Here is a 20,679-nt window from a genome sequence, read left to right on the forward strand (position 1 = left end):
CAAGAGGACGGGGCTACCTCTGACCTGGGGAGTCAGGAAAGACTTAAGAAGCAGCCTTCAAACTCGATCTTGAAGGGTGGGTGGGAATTTTCTAGAAAGAAAAAGATGAGCAGGGAAGTGGGTTTCAAAAGCAAACCCTGGACAGATGCTGGTGATTAATTTTTTCACTGGTCTGAGGAAAATAAGAAAAAAAAGGGTAATTGTTTCCAAAAGCTAGATATACTCAATTTAAAGAAATTTTGGTTTGAGATGAGGTTTCTCCCTACCTTTGAAATGTGACAGTTTTTCTTTTTCTTATGAAACCAAGATGGTAATGCTGTTAAGTCACTTCAGTCGTGTCCGATTCTGTGTGACCCCATAGACTGCAGCCCACCAGGCACCCCCGTCCCTGCGATTCTCCAGGCAAGAACACTGGAGTGGGTTGCCAGTTCCTTCTCTGATGCATGAAAGTGAAAAGTGAAAGTGAAGTCACTCAGACGTGTCTGACCCTCAGCGACCCCACAGACTGCAGCCTTCCAGGCTCCTCCGTCCATGGGATTTTCCAGGCAAGAGTACTGGAATGGGGTGCCATTGGCTTCTATACCATTATGACTTCAAGCATCTCTTATTTGACCCAAATAAAAATAACACACAATATTCACACTTTTTAAAAAATGTACTGGTCTTTGAAATTTTAAGATTTGAGATGAGTGGGTAACGAAGTACCAGTTGAGGAGATGGATAATGCAGAGGCCAGTCTGTGGGGACAGGCCAGGGTGCACTCGGAAAAAAGGGAGGAGTGTGGTGGGGGGGTGGGGGGTGGGGCAGAGCAGCGGGTTAAGGTTAGACGGGAGAAGGGGACGGGGAGGGGGAGGGTTTTTAAGAAGGAGCTCGGACTTTATCCTGCAGGAAGCAGGAACCAGTAAGGATTTCTAAGTGAAGGAGAGAGCTGATTATATATATTGTGTTGGAAGATTGACTGTGTTCCAGTAAAGCAGATAGACTGCAGAAGAAAGAAATGCGACAAAAAGACCAGTGATATAATTATAAATATCAGACGTGCTGTGCTCAGTCGCTCAGTCGTGTCCGACTCTTTGCGACCCCATGAATCGCAGCACGCCAGGCCTCCCTGTCCATCACCAACTCCCGGAGTTCACCCAGACTCACGTCCATCGAGTCAGTGATGCCATCCAGCCATCTCATCCTCTGTCGTCCCCTTCTCCTCCTGCTCCCAATCCCTCCCAGCATCAGAGTCTTTTCCAATGAGTCAACTCTTCGCATGAGGTGGCCAAAGTATTGGAGTTTCAGCTTTAGCATCATTCCTTCCAAAGAAATCCCAGGGCTGATCTCCTTCAGAATGGACTGGTTGGATCTCCTTGCAGTCCAAGGGACTCTCAAGAGTCTTCTCCAACACCACAGTTCAAAAGCATCAATTCTTCGACGCTCAGCCTTCTTCACAGTCCAATTCTCACATCCATACATGACCACAGGAAAAACCATAGCCTTGACTAGACGGACCTTTGTTGGCAAAGTAATGTCTCTGCTTTTGAATATGCTATCTAGGTTGGTCATAACTTTCCTAGGGCACCATTAACCAATAGAAACAACCAGTGCATCCAGGTGTATCTGAGGATGTCTCAGATCTGAGTTGTAAAGGCTGCAAACAGCCTATCGATCCTCTAGACTCAAAAATTCCAGTTCCTCAGTCAACCTGAACAGTTCAGAGCACCAAGGTCTCCACCAATTCACATCAGCTAGGAAAATGTGCATTTGGGGGCATCAGTCAGGACTGGCAATAGGGAACGGTGGAGACTGTGGGAAACCAGAGCTCACATGACCTGTCTAAGGAGCAGCTGCTATTCTGCACCAGCCATCACTGAAACATGGGAAAGAAGGCGGGTCTTCTGATATTTTTTCAACAAAGCTGGAAACCTGGATTTGTGTTGTCAGCTAATTCAAGTTTAAAAAACAACCACAACATTATGGGAGTCAAAATCCATTCTATTTGCAAGCTGAACATATTTGATTGACCTTTAATCTGAGATCTTTGGACTGGGAATTAGATAACTATTAAGCTAATACAGATCCACAACAAAACCTCAAACAAGGAAGAAAAACATGAAGCCGTTTAGCAAAACGGTTAAGTTCTGAGTCATCTGTGATAAGAAATAAAAGGATATGAGATATTTTTAAAATTCAGAATTAACAAACAGCGATCTCAATTCTCCACCTCTGCTTCCAGAAGATGTAAAAATAGGTTTTGGATAGTACACTTGTAACCTCCAAGCAATGCTATTATAATGATGATCACATTTGTTTTTCACAACTGCTTTCTATGAAGGCAAGACAAACGTTATCATTCTCAATGGATTGATGAGAAAACGGAGGCAAAATGAGGTCTGCAGTTTCCCTAAGACGCTGAGTGTGGTGGGAGTGGGGCTGAAGTTACAACCTTGTCTGCTGTCACTACCCGAGACATCAGCCACACAGCCACTCTGATGGGCTCCCCTGGGATGTGGGGATCATCAGGTGTATCCCCTCTCAGAACAGAAAATCCCTCTCTGCAGCTGATGGTCTCTGAGAATGGCAGAGAACAACAGCACGGGTAGATAGGCTGGGAGAGAGTGTCCAGGCAGCACAGGGCTCAACGGGAACGCTCATGGTCCCAGGCTTGGCACTGCCCCAACACAGGTGTGTGTTTGTGTGCGTGTGTGTGTTAGTCGCTCAGTTGTGTCCGACTCTTTGCGACTCCATGGACTGCAGCCCACCAGGCTATTTTGTCCACAGAATTCTCCAGGCAAGAATACTGGAATGGGTTGCCATGCTCTTCTCCAGAGGATCTTCCCGACCCAGGTAGGAACCGCAGATGACAAAGCAGGTGTGTGGAGAGAGACCTCTCCTGTCTGCCTCCGTCCTCAGGGGCTGCCCTGTTCTCTCCACCTGCAGGAGGCCAATGGGATTCCTGTCTTCAGAATTGGGCAGGGGCTAGAGGTAGCACTTCTAGCTCAGTTGGTAAAGCATCTGCCTGCAATGCAAGGGACCAGGGTTTGACTCCTGGGTCGGGAAGGTCCCCTGGAGAAGGAAATGGCAACCCACTCCAGCATTCTTGCCTGGAGAATCCCATGGACAGAGGAGCCTGATGGGCTACAGTCCGTGGGGTTGCAACAGTTGGACAAGACTGAGTAACTAAACCACCACCACCAGAAGTAGGGCTGCTCTGCTGTTCCCTAGGTTCCTAACTCTAGGGTAACTTATTTTGCTTTTAAAATTAATTTATTTTTAATTGATATATAGTTGATTTATAATATAGGGTTAGTTTTTGGTGTACAACAAAGTGATTCGGTTGCGATTCGACTCAGGTGAGGGAAGACAAGGAAGAAAGTCTGGTCAGAGGGAAATGGCAGTTTGTGATTTAGTTTCTTCAAAGGCCTCAGCCAACCCTGCAAGGAGTTCTGAACCTCGTCAAACCTTTCCCGGGTTGTCCCGAGTTGGGGTGGAGGCCTCTGTAACCCACATGAGTCAGGCACTGGGCACAGGCTGCACCCAGGAAGGCAGGATGCATCTGGCAATGTGGGGTTTAGTCAAGAGCAAGAGCCTGAGAGGGGCTGACACCGGAGAGCAGTCTACAGGCACCAGTCCCCCTGCTGGTGGAACAAGCCCTTCAGTCTGGAGTGAAGATTGGGGAACGCAGCAAAGCATCCACTACAGTGAGACTACCCACCAACCCAGGCAAGTTTCCATCTTCGCATGGAAAACACAGTAGAAGTGATGGATGCATAACTTTCAGGTATATAGGTCACTTCCTAATTTTCAAAGCACAAACAAAAATAAATGTATAACCAGGTAATTACAGAGTCACAGATGCTAACGGGCATTTTAGCATCCATCTCCTCCAATTGCTTTATTTATGAATGAAGCAAATTGAAGAACAGAGAGGTTTAATGCCTGCCCTAGGTCAAGGCAGAATCTAGATTTAAATTCAGGCCACTGGACTTCAAGTTCAGTGCCCCTGCCACCATGTCACCGTAAAGCACGTTGTAACAGGAACAGCAAATAGATTCCATCTTTCACGCCAACTCTAGTGAATTCATAGTGGCTGCTTGGGTGACTGTGTTGAGAAGGAAATTTCAAATTAGAGCTTCAAGAGAATAATCTCTCTAAAGTCCTGTTCTGGGTTCTATAACCTCCTTGGCCTAGAGATGAACAGAAAAACTACAAGCAAGTTAAAAACAGGACTTTTAGAGAAAAGCAGACTTATTATTCTGAATGGAAGAAGGCCAAATGTAATTTATTTATAACTCTAAGGTGTCTAGCTGGATTACTTTTATTCCCACAGAAGGTGGTTCCTTGAGGTTTATTTCCTCTTCCTCACTTGTCAAGTGAGGGTGATGTGGATGCTCTTTTTAGCATCCAGAAATCTCTGTTGATGAGATGAAGGCCTGGGTTGCTTCCTGGGACCACGGAGAAGACTGAGAACATTTCCAACCCCCCGAGATAACTATATGAAGGTGAGCAGGAGCACACATCTTCATTCTTCATAGAGATGAGAGATTTAGGGCTTCAGCACCAAAGTTTATGGGAATAAACTTTTTTTTTTTAATGTTTTTACTGTCGTGAAATACACACAACATAGAAATTCGCATTTGGACCATGTTTCAATGTATAATTCAGTGTGTTAAGTCCATGTCAGTATTGCTTAACCACCACTACTCTCCGTGTTCAGAACTGTTTCATCCTCCCATGCTGAAACTCCGTACCCAATAAAGACTAACTCCCCTGTCCCCTCTCCTCTCAGCCCCTCATAACCTCCACTCTATTGGGCGGCCCAAAAAGTTCGTTCAGGTTTTTCCATAATATCTTACAAAAACCTTAAACACACTCTTTGACCAACGCAATACTTTCTGTGTCTATGAATTGCCTATTCTAGGTATCTCATTTAAGTGGAGTCATATAATATTCTCCTTCTCTTTCTAGCTTATTTCACTAAAGGTAATGTTTTCAAGATTCATCCACGTTGTACCTATGTCAGTACACACTCCTTTTTCAGGCTGAATACTATTCTGTTGTATGTCTATGTCACATTTTCTTTTCTTTTGTTTGGTTAGTGTGAATAATGCTCCTATCAACATTGGTGTGGGAATAATACTTTTTGCATCCAGTTCATGCCTGAAACCTTAGAATCATGAAATCACTGGAGATTACCTATTGCTCATCTTACAGACGAGGAAACAAAGGCCCAGAAAGACCCACCCCTCAATCGTGGCAGGTTTAACAGGAGACACCAATACCGTGAGATCTAAAACTTAGATTCACTATCTGGTACAATAATGGTAAAAACTATTCTTTATAATCTTTGTTCAGTTTATCTAGAACAGATAAGGAGAGGTAGGCTTTTAAAATAATATGACTTACTTATAACTGTTCAGTGTTTGTCAAGCCAAGTGCTCTAGCTACCTACCGTTTTACACAAGCCATCCTAAAGTTAGCAGCACACTATTTTGTTATGCTCACAAGTTCTCTGGGTCTGGAATTTAGACAGAGTGTGGTGGGGACTGCCTGTCTCTGCTCCACAATGTCTCAGGCCTCAGCTGGGGAGACTCAAATAGCCGAGAGCAGCTTGAACAGCTGGGCGCTAGAATCGTCTGAAGATGTCTTCATTCATAGGTCTGATGCCTGAGCTGGAATGCCTCAAAGCCTGGGCTGTTGACTCCTGCATCTACATTTGACCTCTCCATGTATATTGAGCTTCCCCACAACAGGGTGGAATCAAGGTATTCATGCTTCCTTAGGTGGCATCTCAAGGCTCCAAAAATGAATATCCAGCTAACAAGTTAGAAGCAGCATGAGCCTTTGTGACCTGGCCTTAGTAGTCATATAGTATCACTTTTGGGGCTTCCCTGGTGGGGCTCAGATGGTAACGAATCTGCCCTCAATGCGGGAGACCCAGGTTCAACCCCAGGGTTGGGAAGATTCCATGGAGAAGGGAATGGCTATCCACTCCAGTATTCTTGCCTGGAGAATTCCATGGACAGAGGAGCCTGGAAAGCTACAGTCCATAGGGTTGCAAAGAGTTGGACATGACTGGACGATTAAGACACACACACACAGTGTCACTTTCGTTGAATCCTATTAGTCAAAGAAGTCATAAGACTGCTCACTTTCAAGAGAACACAAACCCCATCTTTCATGGGCAAAGTGTAGTGATTTAAAACCACTGCACCAATGCAAGCTAGCATATATAGAATGGATACACAACAAGGTGCTACTGTATAGCACAGGGAACTATGATAAATCATAATGCAAAACATATAAAAAAGAATGTGTGTGTATATATATATATATATACACACACACACACACATACATACACACATGTATAAATGAATCACTTTGCTGTTCACCAGAAATTAATACAACATTGTAAATCACTATTGTCCCCTTTCAAGTGAACACCAACTGATTATTGCCTCCTTCAAAGGAGTCTCATGAGGATACCATGTAAATGCTCCAGGGCTATCATCCTTGCTCACAGCTTTCTGTTGTTGTTGCTTAGTCACTCAGTCATGTCCAACTCTTTGTGACCCCATGGACTGTAGCCCACCAGGCTCCTCTGTCTTTAGGGATTTTTCAGGCAAGAATACTGGGCTGCGTTGCCATTTCCTTCTCCAGGGGAGCTTCCCAGATCAGGGATCAAACCCATATCTCCTGACTGGCAGATGGATTCTTTACCCACCTGGGAAATCCAACGTTCCCAGCTTTCTGGGAGTGCCTTTTTGGAAACCCAGCTAGACTCTGCTGAATGTCCTTTTGACTTACTGGTGCTGGTGAGTCTTTAAAGGTGGATTTGATTTGGGGGCAATCCAGTGATGGAAGTGGATTATTAACAACATGCATCAAAGATTTCGTGAACCACCAGAATGTGTTGGGCAACAGGGAGTGACATATCAATATACAGTTCATTTTCCAGTCAAGAACTAACAGACTTGAAGCGTGACCCCTCCCCAAAGCTAATCAGATTGATTTTGTCTAGTACGTTTAGCAAATGTCCACAAAGGTACTTTCTAAAAATGAACACACTCAGCACCACTAATATTTTAGGCAACAGTCGTGCCCTTGCTCTCCCCTATTGAAGGAAAGCCATCATGTGAATAGGTAAATTCTGATCTCCTGGGACGTCCCTGGTGGCTCAGGGGCTAAGACTGTGTTCCCTATGCAGCGGGCCTGGGTTCCATCCCTGGTCGAGGAACTACATCCCACATGCTGCAATTAAGAGTTCACACATCACAACCTAAGATCCCGCATGCCCCAGCTAAACCCCGGCACAGTCAAATAAATAAATGAATTAAATACTTCTTTAAATGTTAAAAAAGGATCACCTTCCATTTTCTAAATCATACTTTTCAGGATGGTAGTACACTAACTGGACACGAGCTATGCCTCCATTTGCTACTTTTATTCTGGAGTCATCGGAATGGTGGAGCCGTGTAAGGGAAAACAAGAAGACGTGTTCTTCTTCTCAGGCAGATCACATCAGATCAGTCTTGGTCTCCTGTTGACTGTCAGGCTGCCTTCCTGAGCATAGGCCTCAGGGCTTTCGTGTTTCAGAGATAAATGCTGTCAGAGAGCGTAAGCACACAAAGCCATCTTCCTACAGACCTTGGCCTTGGTGTCCGCCTCCTGTCTGTTTGGAGCCTTGTCCTAGGGGGCTGTCAGGTTGCCAAGGCAACCAGCAGTCCTCTGTGAAACGTTCCCAGCCTTTCCTGTGAATACTGAATTTGTGTCTGTAGCTTATTATCTGACTTTTTACATAAGCGCACAGTAGGTGTAGGTTGAAGAGATAATTTCCACCTTGCAAACTAAGTGATAGCCTAGAGGCTAGATCAATAAACAGGGCACAGAGGGATGGCAGAGCCCACGCTTTCCCACCCTAAAAGTGATTCACAGCTCTGGTTTTCAAGACAGCCCAAGCTGTATCACATTTTGCATCTGACTTGCCCAAAGGCTCAAAACACCAAATTTGGGTGTTTCTTCAACTATACCAATCATGGTGTGCTTAGTCACTCAGTTGTGTCAGACTCTGTGGCCCCATGGACTGTAGCCCGCTAGAGTCCTCTGTCCACGGAATTTTCCAGGCAAGAACACTGGAGTGGGTTGCCATTTCCTTCTCTAGGGGATCTTCCCGATCCAAGGATCAGACACAAGACTCCTGTGTCTCTGCATTGGCAGGCAGTTTCTTTACCATACAGTGCTACCTGGGAAGCCCTATACCAACCATAGAGTTGTCCAATTAATGTTCTGCATATTAGTCCTACTTGAAATGGGGTCAAAGAAAACAAAAAACCGGAAGAGTCAGGACACAGGCTTTGCTAAGACGGCAATCTGGCTACTTTGTTAGCCTGAGCCCTTAATCTGTCATGATGCTTCTAGAAAAAGGTGTATCATTGTGATAAGAGCACTGAGCTAAGGATGAAACCAGGCCTCCTCTTACTGCATGACGTTCTCATCTGAACCTCAGATCCATCAACAATAAGATGGGAATTGTTACAAGCTTCACAAGTCCTTTGTAATATTGGATGCATTCCACAGATTAAAAAAAAAAAAAAAAAACCTTTAAGATTGTTCACTTTAAAAATGATGTTCAGAAGCTTTTAAGGTTAATTAGGTCCCATTTGTTTATTTTTGCTTTTATTTCCAATATTCTGGGAGGTGGGTCATAGAGGATCCTGCTGTGATGTATGTCGGAGAGTGTTTTGCCTATGTTCTCCTCTAGGAGTTTTATAGTTTCCGGTCTTACGTTTAGATCTTTAATCCATTTTGAGTTTATTTTTGTGAATGGTGTTAGACAGCCTTCAGAATGGGAGAAAATAATAGCAAATGAAGCAACCGACAAACAACTAATCTCAAAAATATACAAGCAACTCCTACAGCTCAACTCCAGAAAAATAAACGACCCAATCAAAAAATGGGCCAAAGAACTAAATAGACATTTCTCCAAAGAAGACATACAGATGGCTAACAAACACATGAAAAGATGCTCAACATCACTCATTATCAGAGAAATGCAAATCAAAACCACTATGAGGTACCATTTCACACCAGTAAGAATGGCTGCGATCCAAAAGTCTACAAATAATAAATGCTGGAGAGGGTGTGGAGAAAAGGGAACCCTCTTACACTGTTGGTGGGAATGCAAACTAGTACAGCCACTATGGAGAACAGTGTGGAGATTCCTTAAAAAACTGGAAATAGAACTGCCTTATGATCCAGCAATCCCACTGCTGGGCATACACACTGAGGAAACCAGAAGGGAAAGAGACACGTGTACCCCAATGTTCATTGCAGCACTGTTTATAATAGCCAGGACATGGAAGCAACCTAGATGTCCATCAGCAGATGAATGGATAAGAAAGCTGTGGTACATATACACAATGGAGTATTACTCAGCCATTAAAAAGAATACATTTGAATCAGTTCTAATGAGGTGGATGAAACTGGAGCCTATTATACAGAGTGAAGTAAGCCAGAAGGAAAAACATAAATACAGTATACTAACGCATATATATGGAATTTAGAAAGATGGTAACAATAACCCGGTGTACGAGACAGCAAAAGAGACACTGATGTATAGAACAGTCTTATGGACTCTGTGGGAGAGGGAGAGGGTGGGAAGATTTGGGAGAATGGCATTGAAACATGTAAAATATCATGTAAGAAACGAGTTGCCAGTCCAGGTTCGATGCACGATACTGGATGCTTGGGGCTAGTGCACTGGGACGACCCAGAGGGATGGTATGGGGAGGGAGGAGGGAGGAGGGTTCAGGATGGGGAACACGTGTATACCTGTGGTGGATTCATTTTGATATTTGGCAAAACTAATCCAATTATGTAAAATTTAAAAATAAAATAAAATTAGAAAAATTAAAAAAAAAAATGATGTTAACCACATTTTTCAAGTAAAATACAAAACAAGAAACTCCCAAAGTTATTTTTGCAATTTAAGCCAAGCACAAGATGATAGAGATTCTCTTAGATCTTGAACAACCTACCATTCTCTGAATATCAGAATTAGGAACTAAAAAGCAGGGATTGATTCATAGGGATTAAGTACCTGAGGTTTACTTACTGCTGCTAAGTCGCTTCAGTCGTGTCTGACTCTGTGCGACCACATAGACGGCGGCCCACCAGGCTCCCCCGTCCCTGGGATTCTCCAGGCAAGAACACTGGAGTGGGTTGCCATTTCCTTCTCCAATGCATGAAAGGGAAAAGTGAAAGTGAAGTCGATCAGTCGTGTCCGACTCTTCTCGACCCCATGGTCTGCAGCCTACCAGGCTCCTCCGTCCATGGGATTTTCCAGGCAAGAGTACTGAAGTGGGGTGCCATTGCCTTCTCCGTTTACTTACTAGGTAGAGGCAATCCAGGAGCTCGCTTAGACTATATTTTGCAAAGAGTAAACCAGTTACATACCACTTGAGACACTGGACACAGAGCACAAAGAAAGGGAGGCATATGTGCGCAGCAGGCTGCTGAAACAATCTTGAATTAGGTGAATCTGTAATGTGGTCTGAAAAATTCTCAAGCAAACTATTTTCTTTACTTAGGAAAAAAACAAAAAAACAACAACCCTACATAATAAGACTACTAACACTAGCCTGCTTGAATCCACTTGAGAAATACAAATAAGTCAAAAGAGTCAGAGCAGTTCCTTGGATATAGAATGAAAAAGCAAGAATTTTTAAAGATTATGGTCCTGACAAGTGTGGTGAGGTCATTTGGCATCCTGAATTCAAGTTTCCTCCTCCTTTCCCCCATTTCTCAATGCCTGACTGCCCAAGGAAGGGTCTTTGTTCTCCTTTCTTCTCTAAATTCTCATTTCCTTGGTGATTTCATCAATCCATAGCTTTAAATACTGTGCGTTTTCCTACCCTGACAACACTCAAATGTATATCTCCAGCTCAGACTTCTTCTAAAGGGTAAGCTGAGACGCATCTACTCAGATGTCAAAGAGAAATATCAAAGTTCACAAGTTTAACACTGCTTCCACCCTGAGAATTCCCCATCCCAGTTAGTGGCAACTCTATGTTTCAACTGCCCAAAACATTCTTGACTCCTTTATCTCATACACAGGGTGCAGACCTTAGGAAATCATGTTGGGTCTACCTTCAAAATATACTATGTATCTAAACAGCTCTTGCCACCTTTCCTGTGATGCTCTGGTTCAGGCTCTCAAATTCTCGCTTCAGGGGGACTGTTACAGCCTCCTGGTAGGTATCCCTGCAGCCATCCTTTAGTTTCTCATCAACACAGTTTACATGTATTTTCAACACGTTTAAGTTAGATCATGTTGCTTCTCTGTTCAAAATTCTCCAGTGGTTCCTTATTTCACACAGAGGAAAAGCTAAATTGGAAGGACTTATGCGAAGCTGAAACTCCAATACTTTGGCCACCTGATGTGAAGAACTGATTCATTGGAAAAGACCCTGATGCTGGGAAAGATCGAAGGTGGGAGGAGAAGGGGACGACAGAGGATGAGCAGGTTGGATGGCATTACCGACTCGATGGACATGGGCTCGAGTAGACGCCGGGAGTTGGTGATGCTGGCATGCTGCAGTCCATGGGGTCGCAGAGAGTCAGACATGACTGACTGACTGAACTGAATTGATAGATAGGGCATTAAGACCAGTTTCCATTATCTCCCCGACCTCATCCCCACCACTATCATCCTCCTCAAACCCTTCTCTCCCGTCACACCCCAGAGGATGCCCCTCTTTGCTACAATCTGAGTTCTTTGAGGCAGGGAGCTCCATACACGTTATTCTCCATTGTATCCAAAACTCACACAATGGAGTCTGGCATAGCAGTGGGCTGTCTAATAAGCGTTTGCTAAATTGAGGCATGAATTTTGGGGGGTTTTAGCTCTGTTGCATGGCACGGGGGATTCTATTTCCCCAACCAGGGATCAAACCCATGCCCCAACCCCACAGTGGAAGCACAGAGCCCCTAATAACTGGACGACCAGGGAAGTCCTTGGATACACAAACTAACAAATACATAATTCTCAGGCATCACCTGAAAAGAGTGAAGGAAAGCACGCTCAGGAAAGTGCATTTCCTTACCTCTTTGACTCCAGAGCAGGGGTGGCCAACCTGTAGCATGCAGGCCCACCTGTTTTTGCAAATAAACATTTCCTGGAACCACGGCCAAGCCCATTTGTTTGCACGCTACATGTGGTTGCTTCCCCATGCACTACACCAGCAGAGCTGAACAGGTGCTACAGAAAATGTATGGCCCACAAAGCCTAAAATATATACTATCTGGTTCTTTATAGAAAGTTTGCTGTCCCTTGACCTAGAGGGTGCATGCTGAAAGGGAGAATTCTTGCATGCACACTTGTTGTTCATACAAAAATCCAGCCACGAAACCCAAAGAAGAAAGCACACTCAGACTTGGGTAAGTGAGGTAGGCAGTGCATCAGTACCATACAAATATGCCTCAGCCTTGCTCTGGGGCCACGGCAAACCTAGACATGCTCCTGTCCCATGCACAGGCCATATTCTGTCTGTTGAAGTGGCAAAAAGTAGCCCTGTCTGCCCACACACGTCACCAATGGGAAGATGAGGGAAGTCAGGTCTATTATTTTTATATCTACATCCATTAATGTCTCAAGAGTTAAGAAAGTTCCCCTGCCTATTTTTAATCATGTTGCTACAGAAGGGTCATTTGTATCCTATTCTTTGACTCGATGACTCATTTCAGTTCCTTAAACTAGAGTCAGCTCTCATCCATCTTGAAGACAGCTGCTCAGAACACTGACTGGCACAATGGATGAGCTGGGAGCTCAGCAGGACTCGAACACCCAGACTTGCATGAGGTGAAGGTGGGCAGTGGGACCCTCTCTGAAACGAGCCTGTTTGGCAGGCAGGGACCCTGGCTGGAGGGCTTCCCCAGGAAGTTGTCCTGCCCTCAGGGTGACTCAGGGTTGGGACAGCTGTGGGCCTCTCCTGGCCTCCCTGGGGACTGCTGGGATGTGGAAGGACTCTGTATGGAGGAGGAGACTGAGAACCAGGAAGAAGATTATACTCTTGGTAATGGCAGAACCACACCAACCTCCCAGCACCCTGTGACCCTGGACCCACGAAATGTGGAATTTGCTGTTTTTGCTTTAGTCACTGAGAAAAAATATTCCTATTTCTCCACTTCTCAGGCAGAACTCTTCTTCTGGTTATATCTCCCATGGTTTTGGGTCCTCCCTTAAGAAGAAAGATAAAAATCTGTAACATGAATAAGAGAAGATCAATAGATCAAATGGTCCTCAAAGATGGTGCAACTATCACTTTATAAAACAAAACAAAACTCTGTAGACTTTGAGAAATGAAATGTTTCCTGCCATATCAGTAAACAAGGATGTCACAGTCATGAGCAATTGCAGCGCTCCAGAATGAGCTGGTGAGCCCTGAGAGAACTCAGGAAGGAAAGAATTCCTGCCATTTAGCAGCCATCAGACTTTAGCCACTCCCTATGGTGTGCCCTGAGTAAACTCCGGATGTGAAAACAAAGGGTACTGGCCCCAGATACTTGCAGCGCATATTCCTCTGAAAGGAATGATATCAGAGACCCCAGATTCTGGCATCTTCCGATACAAAGAAAGGGGCTTCCCAGATAGTGCAGTGATAAAGAATCCTCCTGCTAATGCAGGAGATACAAGAGATGTGGGTTTGATCCCTGGGTCAGGAAGATGCCCTGGAGTAGGAAATGGCAACCCACTCCAGTATTCTTGCCTGGAAAATTTCATGGACAGAGGAGCCTGGAAGACTACAGTCCATGGGGTCATAAAGAGTCGGATGTGGCAGAGCACACACACATACAGAGACAAGTGATAAATTCCTTAAATTGAGGTATCTGGTTTTCCTTTCATTAAAAATAATCTTTTGACATTCAGACTACCTGTTCTTTGTTGCACAACTTCTATGTAATCTGGCTCTCCACCCCTCCTTGGGACAGTTCTCTCAGGGTTATTTGAAATGCTGCTTCCTGGGCTTGAAGTTCTAAAATTTTTCACCAAATAGAGCAAAACTCTCAACTTTTAGATTGTGAATTAGATTGTGAATTTTTAAGTCTACAACTTCAATGCAAGGTGAAGACTTTCATTTAGAGGTAAATTCCACCTGATAGCCATAGAAAACACCAGATTAAAAGCAGATTTGAGGAACACTCAGAATTGTTTGTTTACCAGAAAGACAAGCCTTGAAAGAGAGTTAACCAAAACAACAGAGTCTGGAGTTCAGGTCCCTCTGGGTGGCGATGGAATCCTTTATTCTTTGGAGACTGATAAAACCAGGCTGGTTCAGCCAGTTTGATTTAATCTTATCCAAATCCAGAGAGCTGAGAAACTTCTAAAACCTCTAAATCTAAAACCAGAGAGTTGGGGAAACCTCTAAACTTCTCTTGAACTCCATGCTTCCAAGAATGATGACAGTTAAAAGGAAATTCAAGGAGAAAGAAGAGGTGGTCTGCGCTTCCAGCACTCTGCCCTGAAGCCTCTGTTTTCCACCCCAGCTATTGTTAATGACAATAGCTGATGCCATTGTCATTAACATCATGACTTAACAGGGGAGATGGCTTATTTTCCAACAGGAATGCTGGGGAACCAGAGGAGCTTCCTAACAACCTTTCAAAGTCACCTTGGACAAGACTTTTGCCAGGGGGATGTCTCTTTTCCTCTTTGGATAAAGGGAGATGAATGACGGGAAAAAACTCAGTGGGGACTTTCTTGCATGCATTACCTGAAAGTCAAGAAGAGAATAATCCCTAGACTCTGTTCTGACTACTTTTCAGGCTCCACCAGGAAATAATAAGAATTTACAATCATCTACTTACTAATACACTAGAAGTTTATTTTGTTGGGAGCCTTAACTTGGCATGTGTTAAGTAATAAAGTTAACAACCTTTACAGAGTAAGTCACCAAACGCCGTGAGAGGAGAAAGTAGAAAAGACCCATGAGGGAAGACTCACAGAGATGCACAGATAATTCTATTTTTAAGTAAGGTGTTGAAGTTCTAGTTGCTTTTGACATTAGGAAACATACCCATACACAAAGTCACAAAGAATTGGGGCTGGAAACTAGGGCACTCGCATGATTATTTGAATGTACCCCATCACCTTCAACACAAGTGGTGGGAGTGCTATAGACTCCGCTGACTGAGGGGGGCACCGCCTTGCTCCTGGGAAGGTCTCTGGCCTATAGAGGAGTCTGTAGTAATATTCAGTATGAGCATTTTTAAAGACACTGTGGTTTCTTCTTAAGACATTTCTCCCTGGGGTGCCACACTGCTTCTGTGCCCCTACAAGTTCTGTGCCCCTACACGTATCCAGGCCAGGGACCAGAACCTTCTCTGGGGAAACCCAGCCTCTCCCCTAATGCTAAGGGAGCCCCAGTCTCTTTGGAGTCTGGCAAACTCAGGAGCCTGGAGTTGTGGCCAGCCACCAGTGTGCTTCTGTCTTGGCTTCTGCAGGCTTCCAGGAGGCTGGGAAGGAGCTCAGTTCTGTAAGAGGAGAGGGCAGAGTGGGGAGCCTGTGGAAGACTTTGTCCAAACCCATCTCTCCACCCACAGCCAGTGCTGCTGGTTGCCCAAGTTTACCTCATTACCAGAACTGCCTGCTTCTGACAGTGGCATTTAGTTTCACAGGAGGGAGGTACATTCCTCAAATTAGCTGTGACTTGTACCTACTGTGCCCATTTTAATTTCAAAACACACTTCCCTCCTTCCAATTATCGGCAAGTTCCTCTGTCTGAGCCCTCTGGAAGGAAGGCTCCACCCCAAGTCATTTGTCCCCTGCAGTGAGGTGAGAGTGGTGGGGGCACGTGTGGTCTTGGTTTCTCACCACACAGGGCTTTCTGTTTCTGTCTGGTGTCTCCTGACTGGGCCCCCGTTTGCCCTGAGTCCTGCGCTGACCAACAGGACACACGGCTGCCTGACTTCAGACTGTCCTCCTGGGTCTGGCCCCTCTCGGCTCCAGGCTGAGGTTTCTCCCCTGTGAAGCTGGCAGCTGCACCCGTCTCCCCAAGAACAAGCCTGTGAACAGTGTCATGAGTGTGCTGTTCCCGGATGTGGGTGAGGACAGCCACCGCGGACTAGGAGAGGGGAGGCCCCTTTCACCTCCTCATCAGGATGGAGTGTGGCTTTCCCCTCCCAAACTGGAACCTTGGTACTTGTGAGCTGGAAGAAAACTTTGACTCACAAGTGAGGAAACCAAAGTCCACAGCTCAGGTCAAAGAGCTGAACTTGGCCTCTTGACTCTTAATCCATGTAAATTTTCACTGTAGTGAATTGCCTCAAGCTTTTATTTCTGGTCAATTAATCTCTTCATTCTAAAAACTCTTGGGGCTCACAGAGGGAGACAAACTTTCCAGTGGGTGATCCGGAGTGGACAGAGCTGGAGAGAGGTAAGGGAGGTTTCCTGCTGCTCTGTGCAAACCCCCCAAGTGCTCTTCTAGAGTCACCATCTCTGAGCCTGGCCCCAGCTCCCCAGAAACTCATACCTACCCGCCAGGGCCTGTAGGCCGGGGAGCCTCTCCGAGGTCTTGGCTGCTGTCCCAGCAGGTAATGGGGCTTCTTAGCTGATGAGATAGCTTCAGTATTAAAAGCTCCTTCTTAGTGATAGCTTTCCTGGAGAATGACCCATGTGCCCTCGGGCACCGACTAATTTTTTTGTTCCTTACTCCTTGTCTTTCCTGTTACCCATGACCTTGCATTAATCTGGCTAGGTGTTTGCTGAACTCCTGGTTGCCCAGCAGACAATACCTTTGACCCTCTGATCTTCTGTATGGCTCTGGCCTCACTCTGGACACTCAGGCTGTGACTGCTCACATCCGGGTCCTTCTCCAAGCCTGCTCTTCACCTGCACCTCCATCTTTCACAGCTCTCCCTACCCTGCCAAGTTCTGAGAACTGCTTGATTTCTATATGGGTTTAAACCAGCCTGACCTTAAATACAAAAGCCCGAGAAACAAGCTTATTGTTATTGTTGCTATGATTATGTCACCGAATAGTACCATGGAGCTGGTCTGTATAAAACTTGACATGTGAAATGCAAACTTTCCAAACAAATACACCAGGAGGTATTTGAATTTTTTACAAAAAGACTCGAAACATTGACAAGTTAGATTTGGAAGGGACATTAATAATACTTCAGTCTGGAGCACTTCCCAAAGTGCATTCAAGGAAAAACAAAGAGGAACATACATTCATATATTACTCAATGAAAGAGTCCTGCGCTCAAGTGAAGACACAGCATATGACAGCCCTCTCACTGGGATTGAAAATATATGTTAGCAAATTAAAGACTTGGAAAGTCCTCCGTCAGTGAACCCTCTTGAATTCTAACTCGGTGTTTCCCATGTTAATTTGAATACAGAACCATCTCTTCTTCCATTCATCTTAACCCTATAGATTCTGTGTTCTGTGGATGACATGCCAGGAGATGTGACCGAAGTGAGTCCAAACCCTCTTCTAGCAGAGGAGGAGACACAGCCTTAATGAGGTTTCAGAGGCTTGCTCAGGGCTACACAGTAAGGACCAGGTAGAACTGACTGTTTCCGGAAGAAGACTTTCAAATTCCTGTTCCTGTGCTCTTTCCTCTAAACCCTGTTGATTCCTTTTTAACAAATAGATTCCTCTGAGAATTCCTCAAAATGTCAAGCATTCTCAGTTCTCTTAAAATTAAATAACCTGTGTCTCTTATGTCTGCCGCATTGGCAGTCAGGTTCTTTACCACTAGTGCTACCTGGGAAGCCCGAGTGATAATACAAATATATAAAGTAGGGAAATGAAAGTAATATTCCTTCAAACTGGGCTTTCTTTTTTTTCAAATTCAAAATCTATCCTGGAAAATGCAAAATAAAGCAATGAGATACCATTTCACATCTATTAGAATGGCTGATAACCACAATAAAAAATACCAAGTGCTGGCAGGAATGAGGAGGAACTAATTGGAACCCTGATACGTTGCTGATGGGAATGAAAATGGTGCAGCCTCACTGGAAAACAACCTAGCGGTGTCTTTTAAGGATCAACATTCGCTTACTGTGCTTCATTCCTGGATATTACCCAAGAGAAAGAAAAACTTATGCTTACATAAAAATCTGTATGCAAATATTTATAGAAGCTTGATTCATAATTGCCCAACATTGGAAATAATCCAAACGTCTTATCAACAGGTGAATGTTTAAATAAACTCTCATAAATATCAAACAAGCTCTCATAAATACCCTACCAAACTCTCATGAATTCATACAATAGAATATACCCTAGTAATCAAACTGAATTAACTTTTGATAAATACAACTTCTCCAGGGCTTTGTGCTGAGGAAGGGGGGGGGGGAGACTAATCTCCAAAGGTCATATACTATATGATTTAATTTATTTTTTAATTGGAGTATGTTGTTGCTGTTTAGTCGCTTCAGTCATGTCCGACTCTTTTGCGACCCCATGCACTGCAGCCCGCCAGGCTCCTCTGTCCATGGGATTCTCCAGTCAGGAATACTGGAGTGGGTTGCCATTGCCTTCTCCAAACTGGAGTATATTTTGCTTTAAAATGTTGTGCTAGTTTCTGTTGTACAGCAATGGTGAATCAGCTATTTTCATACAACATACACATGTACCCGCTCTCTCTTGAGCCTTTCTCCCACTGTCCCCAACCCACCCCTCACGGCACTGAGCTGAGCTCCCCGTGCTATCCTGCAACTTCCTGCTAGCTAGCTATTTTACACACGGTAGTGTATATACCGGAGAAGGCAATGGCACCCCACTCCAGTACTCTTGCCTGGAAAATCCCATGGACAGAGAAGCCTGGTAGGCTGCAGTCCATGGGGTCGCTGAGGGTCGGACACGACTGAGCGACTTCACTTTCACTTTTCATTTTCATGCATTGGAGAAGGAAATGGCAACCCACTCCAGTGTTCTTCCCTGGAGAATCCGAGGGACCTGGGGAGCCTGATGGGCTGCCGTCTATGGGGTCGCACAGAGTCAGACACGACTGAAGTGACTTAGCAGCAGCTGTGTATATACGTCACTGCTGTGTCCACAAGTCCATTTTCTACATCTGCATCTCTATCCCTGTCCTGCAAGTAGGTTCATCTGTATCATTTTTCTATAATATGTTTGTTTTTCTCTTTCTGACTTACTGTATGACTCAATTTATGTACCTTCTTGAAATGACAAAATTGGAGAGATGGAGAATAGATTAGTTGTTGCCATGGATAGGGAAAGGTGGGGCTGGGATAGTTCTCTGAGGTGGTGCTTACAGGTCTCGGTGCGTGTGATAAAATGGCAAACGTCGTATCAGTGCCGATGTCCTGCTTCTTGTACTATAGTTACGTAGGATGGAGCCATTGGGAGAAACTGGTCGAGGTCACAGGGAACCCCTTAGCACTATATTCGCAACTTCCTGTGATTCTATTTCAAAACAGAAACTTTACATACACAAGTATATACACCCATGCAGCCACCCACACACACATATGATACACAATAATTTGGATAGATCTCAAATACATTACGCTAAACAAAGGAAGCAAGGCAAAAAAGCTGCGTGCATTCTGAAGGATTTCATTTTATGACATTCTGGAAAAGGCACAAGTTAAGGAGCAGAGAACAGATTAGTGATTTTCCAGGGATTACATGAAAAGCAGCAAGGGGGAGTCTGGGATGATGGGGCTGTTTTGTATCCTGATTGTTGTGGGGTCACATGAATCTATACATGTGTTAAAACTTATGGAACTATACATCAAAAAATTTTTCACTATTTGTAAATTTCAAAATAAATATTAAAAAATAGATTGTCCGTAAAACACAGAAAATTATAGTTTCTATTCCAAGAAACTATTGTGATGGCTTTTGCATAAATTATACATTTGGTTTTCACAAATTAAAGACAATACCCAAAGGCGAAAATCATTCCCTCTAGATTGTGTAATTAAGTAAAGGGTTATCTTTGCTTTTAATCTCTTCATTGTTTTAGATTTTAGCAATACAGATGAGTAGTTTTGATGGCTTTTGTTTTATTGGCCAGCCAGCTCCAATTACAGCTGGTGGTTACCAAAGCTTGATTACACCATGACATTGAAGCCTGAACAGGGTATGGGAAAGCTAACCTGAAACCAAAATAGGATTTGGGGGAAAAAAGAAAAAAACAGAATGGAAAGAAGGAGGGAAGAAAATAAGAAAGAAAGGAAGAAAGCAAGCTTGGGGATTAATTGTATTATCTGACTTCATTCCCTGTTTCTTTGAAAACGTTTTCAGTTGGCTCTCCCAGAGGCTCGGGTGTACATTCTGTTATTTAGCAGTTAATTCTTTGGACTCACTGGGATCTGAAATGTAATGTGTTTGCTCTCCCTTGCACCCCATCCCTGTGAGTTTCTCCCACCAGGTTTATTTACTCATTCTTTCATTTCTGTTGAATGCTTTCTCACCTGAGTGTATCAACAACAGGATAAGGCTAGAGGACAGGCAACCAGAGTTCAATCAATAGGACAGGTGACCGACTGGTCAACAACTTTGAATTTCAAGTCGCCACTCTTGTGCTCATATTTTCTTCATGTTATTTTTGGCTTGGTTCCACATCAGACAGTGTAAAGACTGAAGTCTAAACTGCTTTTAAGAAAAACCAGCTAATCTTTCGACGTCCAATCATCTTTCTGTAGTT

General features: G+C 44.2%; 1 long non-coding RNA gene across 1 annotated transcript; it reads right to left on the reverse strand.

Annotated features, from left to right (window-relative positions):
• Positions 1-14,990: 14,990 nt before the first annotated feature.
• Positions 14,991-16,895, reverse strand: LOC113884967. Its single transcript, XR_003509071.1, has 2 exons — positions 16,522-16,895; positions 14,991-15,519 (listed from the first exon to the last, which is right to left on the reverse strand). It is a non-coding gene; the product is annotated as an uncharacterized LOC113884967 (long non-coding RNA).
• Positions 16,896-20,679: the final 3,784 nt, after the last annotated feature.

The sequence above is a fragment of the Bos indicus x Bos taurus genome, chromosome 27 (assembly GCF_003369695.1).
Source record: "Bos indicus x Bos taurus breed Angus x Brahman F1 hybrid chromosome 27, Bos_hybrid_MaternalHap_v2.0, whole genome shotgun sequence".
NCBI lineage: Eukaryota > Metazoa > Chordata > Mammalia > Artiodactyla > Bovidae > Bos > Bos indicus x Bos taurus.